Source organism: Ranitomeya variabilis, chromosome 2, assembly GCF_051348905.1.
Source record: "Ranitomeya variabilis isolate aRanVar5 chromosome 2, aRanVar5.hap1, whole genome shotgun sequence".
Lineage (NCBI taxonomy): Eukaryota > Metazoa > Chordata > Amphibia > Anura > Dendrobatidae > Ranitomeya > Ranitomeya variabilis.
Genome location: NC_135233.1, coordinates 689596866 through 689608972, shown reverse-complemented (window position 1 = coordinate 689608972; position 12107 = coordinate 689596866).

Here is a 12107-nt window from a genome sequence, read left to right as displayed (position 1 = left end):
TCGTCAGACCGGCGTGTATCGTCGTGTTTGACACCAAAAGCAACGATACCAGCGATGTTTTACACTGGTAACCAGGGTAAACATCGGGTTACTAAGCGCAGGGCCGCGCTTAGTAACCCGATGTTTACCATGGTTACCAGTGTAAAATGTAAAAAAAAAAAAACCGTACATACTCACCTTCGCGTCCCCCGGCGTCCGCTTCCCACACTGAGCGCCGTAAAGTGAAAGTACAGCACAGCGGTGACGTCACCGCTCTGCTGTTAGGGCCAGCGCTCAGTCAGTGCAGGAAGCGGACGCCGGGGGACGCGAATGTAAGTATGTACTGTTTGTTTTTTTTACATTTTACGCTGGTAACCAGGGTAAACATCGGGTTACTAAGCCCGGCCCTACGCTTAGTAACCCGATGTTTACCCTGGTTACCCGGGGACCTCGGCATAGTTGGTCGCTGGAGAGCGGTCTGTGTGACAGCTCTCCAGCGATCAAACAGCGACGCTGCAGCGATCGGCATCATTGTCGCTATCGCTGCAGCGTCGCTTAATGTGAAGGTACCTTAAGCGCAGCAAAAGGTGGCTCAACAAAGTATTAAGTTAAAGGGGCCAAATAATATTGCACGCCCCACTTTTCAGTTTTTGAATTTCCACAAAAATTGTAAACAACCAATACATTTCATTCAACTTCACAATTGTGTTCCACTTGTTGTTGATTCTTCACCAAAAATTTACATTTGGTATCTTTATGTTTGAAGCATGATATGTGGGAAAAGATTGAAAAGTTCCAGGGGGCAGAATACTTTCGCAAGGCACAATATATATATATATATATATATATATATACACACACACATACATACATACATATGTATATAATATTTATATATACAGTTTATCCGTTATCTAATGTAAATAACATGTGTAGTTAATCATGGAGGCGCATGGCCTGAAACGGAGAGGCATGTTGTAGAATAAATTGTGTGCGTAAGTATTGAACAGGTAGAATGTAAGCCCACAAGGGCAGGGTCCTCGCCCCTCTGTATCAGTCTGTCATTGTTAGTTTGTTTACTGTAAGTGATAGCTGTAACTTGTACGTAACCCATTCTCATGTACAGCACCATGGAATCAATGGTGCTATATAAATAAATAATAATAATAAAACACAGGCCAAGTGAGATCACCACCTATATAGATCCTTTAAGGAAAGGAAAAAGAGTAAACAGGCTGAGTGATTACCTAGGAGCTGAGATTTTTAGTTTGGGAGGGGGTGAACTTCCATGGTCCCTTTTTAGGCTATTAATATCAGTCCGCAGCTGCCTGCCTAGGCTTTGCTGAATATTCATTTTTTGGGGGGTCCACCATTTAATAACCAAGAAAAACTAAAGTATACAGCTGTGAGCTGATATTTACAGCCTGGGAAGTTCCATGAATATTACCCCTTTTCCTGGCTATAAACATCTGCCTCCAGCCGTCCACTTTCCCTAAGCTGGTCAATAAATTATTGTGGGATTCCACGCCATTTTTTTCAGAAAATTTAGTATGTAAAAAAATACATGAACAGTAAGCTACACAAGCACTGTGCTAATCATATATGAGACTGACATCTTTATATACAGTATATATCTATCGGGTCACACTATGATTTCACTGTACACGGCAGATAAAGAGCCAGCTTTTCAAAAGGACACCTTTTTTTCTTTCAGAAAGGAATTTATTTAAAAAAAAAAAAAAAACATGTACAGTAAACTACACACAAAAATTACATAGAGGATTGCAAAAGCTCATGTTAAAATTGCGTTGCAATCGGATGCTGTGTGTAAGAAACTGAGTTTTTTGATTTTTGTATTTATTTATTTTTGTAAATCGGATTGCATTCATCTGATTTCATCGCAAGTAGGAATGAACCCTCATCATGATATCTAAAGGCTTTTGATCTTTGTTCTTTGACACTATTGTGTCTTGAGACTCTCTCTATTAGTTCTGATAACAGACATATGCCAGACATATGCTACAGGTAGTCTATAGTATATGCTCTCTCTCTATTGCGTTATTCTATGGTGTTATTAGTGGGACAAGTAGGCATCTCTGCTCCTTTATATATTATTTAAAGGGAAGCGGTCAGCAGGATTGTGCTCAGTAGCCTACACTGTCAGGTTGGCACTGTTATACTTATTAAAATGATGCCTTGGTTGCTAAAATCCATTTTGTGATTGTTTCATTTTTATTTTCAAGTATGAGTTAATAATACGCTAGAGCTCTGAGGCAGCATAGGGGGGGTGTTGTGATCGGTATGGCTTCTGACAGGTCACTGATCCCTCAGTGACCTGAAAAAAAAAAAAAAAATCACCTGTGCTGCAGCATGATCTTCTGGCAGGTTGCATACAAGGAAGATGCAGGCCTCCTTCTTATCGTGTGCCTTCATCACATTCACAAAGAAGGCCTTTCACCTTCCCCGGGCGTGGTGTAGGGTGACCACTGACCAGGTACATTTCAATATGGTGTGAGCTGCTAGTGCACCAGATATGGGCACTCTCAGGCTACCTGAAGCTTGTCATGGGGTAGAGGGATCAGTAAAGAAAAGAATGTCCAGCTTCACCGAATCCGTAAAAAAGAGTTTTCTTTATTCACAAACTTTTAAGCATAGAGGATACAGACTTCAGCACGAACCATATGGGTAAGAATCTCAACGCGTTTCTGGAGACTAAGCTCCCTTAATCATGACATCATAGATTCTTACCCACTCTTTTTTACGGATTTTGTAAAGCTGGACATTCTTTTCTTTTTTGGATTCTATACGCCTGGACACAGCGGGTCCATGCTCCCGAAGATTGGTTTATGCATCACGGGTGAGCTGGTTTATATTCCTTCTTTATAGGGATCAGTACCCACAACTTTTGACCCACCTGGCAGGTCCTGTCACAAGCATTCTAGTCGTACTATCGATTCTGCTTAGCCGTGGCTCGAGTCATATTATTTTGCACCAGCTGCACCAAGGCCTGCATCTTGTCATGGAAGCACGAGACATACTCGATGACCAACACTCCAGGGGTGGCCAAATTCTCTTCCCCAGACCCCTCTCACCAGAGCCAGGGGTCCCTGAACACGTCACCAGTACAGGAGCTCAAAGGGGGAGAACCCCGTTTAGGCCCATGGAACATTGTGGTAGGCAAGTACTGCTCCCAGTCATGCCTTTGGGAGTTGAACAACATCTTAAGCTTCTACTTCAGGGTGCCATTGAACAATTTGCACAGTCTATGGGTGGTATGGGCTGGTCAGCAGCTGTTTCATCTGTATCTGCTTACAGAGGAACTCCATCAACTGCCACATAAACTGGGTCCCCTGGTCAGTGAGAATTGCCTGAGAAAAACCCACTCAGAAAAAAAAATCTCCTGCAAGGTGGTGGCCACCTTGTCGGCTTGAATGAGAGAAAAGGCTACAGCTTCCAGGTACCGGGTGGAATAGTCTACTATTGCCTGTAGATAGTGTTTCCCAGAGATGCTGGGAGTGGCCATCCGGCTAACTAAATCCACAGCCTCCCTTCTGAAAGGCTCTTCAATGATGGGCAAAGTTAACAGTAGAGCTTTAGAGCATCAGCCCGCCTTGCCCACTCTCAGACATATGTAATTTTATAGGGTATTACCCGCAGATCCTACGGAGACTTTTAAATTGAGAATTGATAGATTATTCAAAACTTTTGACTTGGGCTTTTGACTTGGGCACCATCAACAAAAAAGAACGGCAGTTCTTAACTACTAAACATCCAGTTGTGCCAACCTTTTACATGCTTCCTAATGTCAATAAGTCCATACAGGAACCTCTGGGACTAGGGTTGAGCGAAACGGATCGTTCATTTTCATAAGTCGCCGACTTTTGGCAAAGTCGGCGTCTCATGAAACCAAGCCGATCCCTATGTGGGGTCTGCCATGCGGTACACGACTTTCGCGCCAAAGTCGCTTTTCAATGACGCTAAAAGCGCCATTTCTCAGCCAATGAAGGTGGACGCAGAGTGTGGGCAGCGTGATGACATAGATCTCAGTCCCCACCATCTTAGAGAAGGGCATTGCAGTGATTGGCTTGCTTTCTGCGGCGTCACAGGGGCTATAAAGGGGCGTTCCCGCCGACCGCCATCTTACTGCTGCTGATCTGAGCGTAGGGAGAGGTTGCTGCCGCTTCTTCGGAAGCAGGGATAGTGATAGGCAGGGTACATAAAGCTACAAACCGCTTGTGCTGTAGCGATTTCCACTGTCCAACACCACCTTTTGATTGCAGGGACAGTGGAAGCTACATTTTTTTTTTCCTCAGCGCTGTAGCTCATTGGGCTGCACTAGAAGGCTCCCTGACCCTGATAGCTGCGTTGCTGTGCCTGTGTGTACGCCGCTGTGCAAACCAACTGCTTTTTTCAAAGCACAAATCCTGTTTTTCCTTCCTTTCTCCACAGCTATCTTGTGTGTTTGTCCACACTTTTGTGTGCAGCAGTCCTTTTTATAGCTGCCTGCCATACTTTTCTGAGATAACTGCAGGGAGATAAATATTGGCAAGTCTGCCTCCGTGCCATTGCTGTGTGTGGTATTTGTCTCTCATTGTGTGCCACCGAAAACACTGTGTAATACTTGGCCATTTTTTTTTTTTTTGCTAAATTCTCCCTTTTCCCCCCAAAAAATTAGTGGGAGATAAATATTGGCAAGTCTGCCTCCGTGCCATTGCTGTGTGTGGTATCTGTCTCTCATTGTGTGCCACCGAAAACACTGTGTAATACTTGGCCATTTTTTTTTTTTTTTGCTAAATTCTCCCTTTTCCCCAAAAAAAATTAGTGGGAGATAAATATTGGCAAGTCTGCCTCCGTGCCATTGCTGTGTGTGGTATCTGTCTCTCATTGTGTGCCACCGAAAACACTGTGTAATACTTGGCCATTTTTTTTTTTTTTTTTGCTAAATTCTCCCTTTTCCCCCCAAAAAAAAATTAGTGGGAGATAAATATTGGCAATTCTGCCTCCGTGCCATTGCTGTGTGTGGCATCTGTCTGTCATTGTGTGCCACCGAAAACACTGTGTAATACTTGGCCATTTTTTTTTTTTTGGGGGGGTACATTCTCCCTTTTCCAAAAAAAAAATTAGTGGGAGATAAATATTGGCAAGTCTGCCTCCGTGCCATTGCTGTGTGTGGTATCTGTCTCTCATTGTGTGCCACCGAAAACAGTGTGTAATACTTGGCCATTTTTTTTTGGGGGGGGGGGTACATTCTCCCTTTTCCAAAAAAAAAATTAGTGGGAGATAAATATTGGCAAGTCTGCCTCCGTGCCATTGCTGTGTGTGGTATCTGTCTCTCATTGTGTGCCACGGAAAACCAGTGTGTGATACTTGGACATTTTTTTTGTTTTTGGGGACATTCTCCCTTTTCTAAAAAAAATTGTTAGTGGGAGATAAATATTGGCAAGTCTGCCTCCGTGCCAGTCCTGTGTGTGGCATCTGTCTCTCATTGTGTGCCACCAAAAACCAGTGTGTGATACTTGGCCATTTTTTTAGTTTTTGGGTACATTCTCCCTTTTAAAAAAAAAATTATTAGTGGGAGATAAATATTGGCAAGTCTGCCTCCGTGCCATTGCTGTGGGTGGCATCTCTCTCTCATTGTGTGCCACCGAAAACCACTGTGTAATACTGGGCCTTTTTTTGGGGGGGGTAAATTCTCCCTTTAAAAAAAAAATAATTAGTGGGAGATAAATATTGGCAAGTCTGCTTGAGTGCTGCTCCTGTGTGTGCCATATGTCTCAAATTATTGGGGCACAGAAAGCCTAGTGTGTAACATTGGGCCTGATTTTCCCTTCAGTGTCAGGCTCCTATAAAGGTATATATAAATCCTACAGAAGTTTGAGTTCACCTTATAAGTTGTTTTACAGTAACAAATAGCGTTACTTTGGTTACGTTTTGCAAACAATGAGGAAGTCTAGTGGAAGAGGTCGTGGCCGTGGGCAGTCATTGTCAGCTGGTAATGATGGTAGTGGTGGTGGAGCATCAGGTGGTCGTGGTAAAAGCAGTACAGCACCTAAGTCTCGAGTTGTTGAGCCAAAAACGTCGTCTGCCTACACAAGGCCTCGAACGCTCTCTTTTCTGGGAGTAGGAAAACCACTTTTGAAGCCGGAGCAGGAGGAACAAGTATTGGCTTTCATTGCTCACTCTGCCTCTAGCTCTTTCGCTTCCTCCTCGGAAAGTGCCAAATGTCAGAGCAGTGCATCATCAGTGGATGCTCCCGGTCAGGAACAAGTCGCTTCCTTGTGTCCTTCACCCAGAACAACAGTGAAGGATGCGTCAGTCGACACAACAGGTTACTCCATGGAGCTCTTTACACATACCGTTCCTGGGTTAGACAGTGAAACAGTTAACAGGCCATGCCCATTAGAAGTTGAATCGGACATGGAGTGCACAGATGCACAGCCACAGCCAGATTACTATGCTGTTCCTTTGACTCAGACCAGAACATTGCCCTCGCAGTGTACTGAGGCAGAATCAAACCCAGCGGACACTATGGTGCCCCGTCACGAACGCTATACCACCGGCTTACACGGTGACACAAACGAAGTTGCACACGACATAGAAGAGGAGGTCATAGATGACCTAGTTGTTGACCCCGATTGGCAGCCATTGGGGGAACAGGGTGCAGGCGGCAGTAGTTCAGAAGCAGAGGAGGAGGAGCCGCAGCAGGCATCAACATCACAACAGGTTCCATCTACCGGGCCCGTATCTGGCCAAAAACGCGTGGCAAAACCAAAACCAGTTGGAGGACAGCGTGGCCATCCGGTTAAAGAAGCTCAGTCTGCAATGCCTGAAAAGTTATCCGATAGTAGAAAGAGTGCAGTCTGGCATTTTTTTAAACAACATCCAAATGATCAGCGCAAAGTCATCTGTCAAAAATGTTCAACTACCTTAAGCAGAGGTCAGAATCTTAAAAGTCTAAATACAAGTTGCATACATAGACATTTATCCACCATGCATTTGCAAGCCTGGAATAACTACCAAATGTCCCTAAAGGTTGCAGCACCCTCGGCCAATGAAGCTAGTCAGCAACACTACATCCCTTCCCTCACTGTAAACCCACCATTTCCCGCACCACCGGCAGTATCTGTGCAGCTTTCGTCGCCAGGCAAAAGCAGTCAGGGAATCACCAGGTTTGCAGTAGGAAACACTGCATGTAGGGCACCGGCAAGAATACCATCTCCAACCCTCTCTCACTCACCCATGTCCACCGGCACCACCGCTAGTTCCACGATCTCCAGCTCTCCAGTCCAGCTCACCCTACATGAGACTCTTGTTAGGAAAAGGAAGTACTCATCCTCGCATCCGCGTACACAGGGTTTGAACGCCCACATTGCTAGACTAATCTCATTAGAGATGATGCCCTACCGGTTAGTTGAAAGCGAAGCTTTCAAAGCGCTGATGGACTACGCTGTACCACGCTACGAGCTACCCAGTCGACACTTCTTTTCTAGAAAAGCCATCCCAGCCCTCCAACAGCATGTTAAAGACCGCATCGTCCATGCACTCAGGCAGTCTGTGACTACAAAGGTGCACCTGACAACAGATGCATGGACCAGTAGGCATGGCCTGGGACGTTACGTGTCCATCACGGCACACTGGGTGAATGTGGTGGATGCAGGGTCCACAGGGGACAGCAATATTGGGACAGTTTTGCCTAGTCCACGGTCAAGGAAAGAGTTGGCTGTAGGCGTTCGCCCCCCCTCCTCCTCTTCCTCCTCCTCATGCAGAATCGAGAGCTCGTCCACACACCGCAGTCGCACATCCACTCCATCCGCAGCTGCCACTGTTGCACACCAGGTGTGCCATTATGGGACAGCTAGTGGCAAGCGTCAGCAGGCTGTATTGGCAATGAAGTGTTTGGGCGACAACAGACACACCGCGGAAGTTCTGTCCGAGTTCTTGCAGAATGAAACTCAGTCATGGCTGGGCACTGTACATCTTGAGGCAGGCAAGGTAGTGAGTGATAACGGAAGGAATTTCATGGCTGCCATAGCCCTTTCCCAACTGAAACACATTCCTTGCCTGGCTCACACCTTAAACCTGGTGGTGAAGTGCTTCCTGAAAAGTTACCCGGGGCTACCCGACCTGCTCCTCAAAGTGCGCAGACTTTGCTCGCATATCCGCCGTTCGCCCGTACACTCCAGCCGTATGCAGAACTATCAGCGGTCTTTGAACCTTCCCCAGCATCGCCTAATCATCGACATTTCAACAAGGTGGAACTCCACACTGCACATGCTTCAGAGACTGTGCGAACAGAGGTGTGCTGTTATGTTTTTGTGGGAGGATACACATACACGGGCAGGCAGTTGGATGGCAGACATGGAGTTGTCAGGTGTGCAGTGGTCGAAGATACAAGACCTGTGTCAAGTCCTTCAGTGTTTTGAGGAATGCACACGGCTTGTTAGTGCAGACAATGCCATAATAAGCATGAGCATCCCCCTAATGCGTCTGCTGATGCAAAGTTTGACGCACATAAAGGAGCAGGCGTCTGCAACCGAGGAAGAGGAAAGCCTTGATGACAGTCAGCCATTGTCTGGTCAGGGCCGTGTAGAGGACGCGGTAGCAGGCGAAGAGGAGGAGGAGGACGAGGAGGATGATGGGGATGAGTACTTTTTGAATGAGGAAGCTTCTCCTGGGCCAACAGAAATTAGTGGCGTTGCAAGGCTGGGTTCTGTTATTTTAAGGGAGACAAGTGACGTAGATTTGCCTGTAACAGCCCCTCCAACCAGCACAAAAGCAGATTTGACAACTGGAACTTTGGCCCACATGGCGGATTATGCCTTACGTATCCTCAAAAGGGACACACGCATTATTAAAATGATGAGCGATGACGATTATTGGTTGGCCTGCATCCTTGACCCTCGCTATAAAGGCAAATTGCAAAATATTATGCCACATGAGAACCTCGAACAAATATTAGCAACCAAACAAGCTACTCTTGTAAACCGTTTGATTCAGGCATTCCCAGCACACAGCACCGGTGATGGTTCTCAGTCTTACACAAGCTGCAGGGGGCTACATGGCAGAGGTGTTAGAGGTGCACAAATCAGAAGTGGCATTGGACAGAGGGGTTTTCTGACCAGGTTGTGGAGTGATTTCGCAATGACCGCAGACAGGACAGGTACTGCAGCATTTATTCAAAGTGACAGGAGACAACATTTGTCCAGTATGGTTACTAACTATTTTTCTTCCCTTATCGATGTTCTCCCTCAACCGTCATTCCCATTTGATTACTGGGCATCAAAATTAGACACCTGGCCTGAATTGGCAGAATATGCGTTGCAGGAGCTTGCTTGCCCAGCAGCTAGTGTGCTATCAGAAAGAGTATTCAGTGCTGCTGGTTCAATATTAACCGAAAAAAGGACTCGTCTGGCTACCCAAAATGTGGATGATCTCACCTTCATTAAAATGAACCACTCCTGGATTTCAAATTATTTTGCCCCACCTTTCCCGGCTTACACCTAGCTTTCCTATAAAAAGGTCTTGCTTGTGGACTGGTCTTACTGAGTGTTCCAATCTGTTAATTTGCAGCAGCTGTTTGTCCAGCATACGACATGTTTACACCTCCCCCAATGGGAAAAATCCCCCCACGGGGCCGTTGTCTCGCCACTTGGCGCAAGCACCCGTTACAGTGCTGATTGTCTGAAGAGGTGGGTTTGCCCGCTTTTGGTCGACGGCACTGCCACTGGGTCCCTCATTGTACAATGTAGTGTCTCTGGCGGTGGTGGTGCGCACCCAACGTCAGACACACCATTGTAACATGAGGGGCCCTGGGGCGGTACCGCCGGCCACAAGAGAGTTCCCCCCCCCCAGCTCAAACTGTGCTCTACCACGTGCAAAATTATCTCGCACAGCTCCACCAATGTTTAGTCTATGCACTGACATCATTCAATGCCTGGCACTGACAAACAATACCAATTTGTTTGCATCTATGATGCTAGTTAAAGTAGTCTGGGTCAGTGTCCTATATTGACACCAGTAAATACTAATTTACTGCCAAATTACTTTGTCATAAACTCTGCAGTTGAGCCCACCCCTGTACCTAAGCATGCCACCCTTTTTTTACTTATAGTTGTTTTGCGAGACATTAACATCTATTTATTTTTTTGGAGTACTAACTGTGTCAGACACTCCTGGCAATACTCCTCCACTGACCACAATGCTGCCTGCCTGTGCATCCATGTAACCGATATAAAACTGCCATGAGCCTATTGTTTGTTATTTTAGGCCTTTGATAGCCTGTCTGAGGTCCCTGCTTGCATTACTCCTCCACTGACCACAATGCTGCCTGCCTGTGTATTCATGTAACCGATGTAAAACTGCCATGAGCCTATTGTTTGTTATTTTAGGCCTTTGATAGCCTGTCTGCGGTCCCTACTTGCATTACTCCTCCACTGACCACACCAATGCTGCCCGTTTACCCCTGGAACCTATTTTACAGTGCATAGAGCCTATTTTTTTATTTTATTTAATATTAATAAAGCCATGATGGACTACGCTGTACCACGCTATGGGCTACCCAGTTGACAATTCTTTTGCGAGAAAAGCCATTCCACCCCTCCACCAGCATGTAAAAGACCGCATTGTCCATGCACTATGTCAATCTGTGAGTCCAAAGGTACACCTGACAACAGACACATGGACCTGTAGGCATGGCCATGGAAGGTTACGTGTCCTTTGTGGCGCAATGGGTTAATGTATTGGATGCATGGTCCACACAGGGGACAGCCTGGTAAGTCTGTCTGCAGTCCCTAATTCAAGTTGTCCTCAAATGAATAAATCTGAGCTTCAACCTTCTGGCTCTCATTAAGTGCTGTTTAAAAAAAATGGTGTTTAGGGCCTACTAACGGTGTCTGCCCCTGCCTGGTGTTTGTCCTCAACTGAATAAAGCTGAGCTTCAACCTTCTGGCTTTTGGCCTACAGTAGCAGATATTAAACTGTATTTGGCCTACTAGTGTGGTTGGGCCCTTAAAACAGTGCCTGCTGCTCTTGGGTTTGCTACTCCACTGAACAAAACAATGCCGCCTGTTTAGTCCTGTTACCAATTTTGAACTGCATTTAGCCTACTTTATTCTTTGGCCCTATATCTGTTTCCTCCTCATCCTGCCCATTGCCCAGCCACTGCTAGATGAGTCTGCTGGTACATTGACCTAGACCACTACATTCCCCTTGCACTCTACACAGCCAGAATCTGACCCTGCTGAAAGGTTCCCCTTCCCGCATGTTATACCACCTTACACAGGGACAAAGAGGAAGGTGCAGATGAAAGTGCAGGTTCCTTCATCAGGTGGGGGGGCATACTCGTTGGCGACGTCACGGGCACAGGGCCCCTCAGAGTACGCAAAAGTGTCGCTGCCGGTGGGAGGCGCCCCCGCCATGCAAACACACCGCTGTACTTTGAGGGGCCCTGTGCCAGTGCCAATGCGAACGAGTGGGCCCCCCCTGCTTGCTCAGGATCACAGCACTTGCAACGTTGAAATACTTTCCTCTCCCTGCTCCACCGCCGTGACGTAGTCCACGATTCCTGGGCCCACTAAAACCTTGAACAAGCCCTACCCCCCACAAATTTGCCAAATGACCCCCAAGTTCCATTGAACAACTATTATTATAAAGTTAATTAAGATTGACAAGCTTCAGAAACAAGAATGGATGTTTTTGGCATTAAAATGGGCACTGTAGGTGTTTTCCTGGCCTCCACTCACTGCCGACTATGCTTCCCCATTGACTTGCATTGGGTTTCGTGTTTCGGTCGATCCCCGACTTTTAGCGATAATCGGCCGACTGCACTCGACTCGACTCTGGACAAAGTCGGGTTTCACAAAACCCGACTCGATCTTTAAAAAATGAAAGTTGCTCAACCCTATCTGGGACGACTAATCATCTCGGGTATTGGATGTTTGATTGAACGTCCTTGCATGTATCTGGATCTTTTTTTCTACAGCCCTTTGTCCTTTCCCTAGGATCGTATATTAGGGATTCTTCCCATCTTGTCAACCTATTGGACAGCTTTACCATCAACAAGAGTACTCTGATGATTACAATGGATGTTGAATCCCTCTATACATTGTGATGCAGTGACCCATGTTACA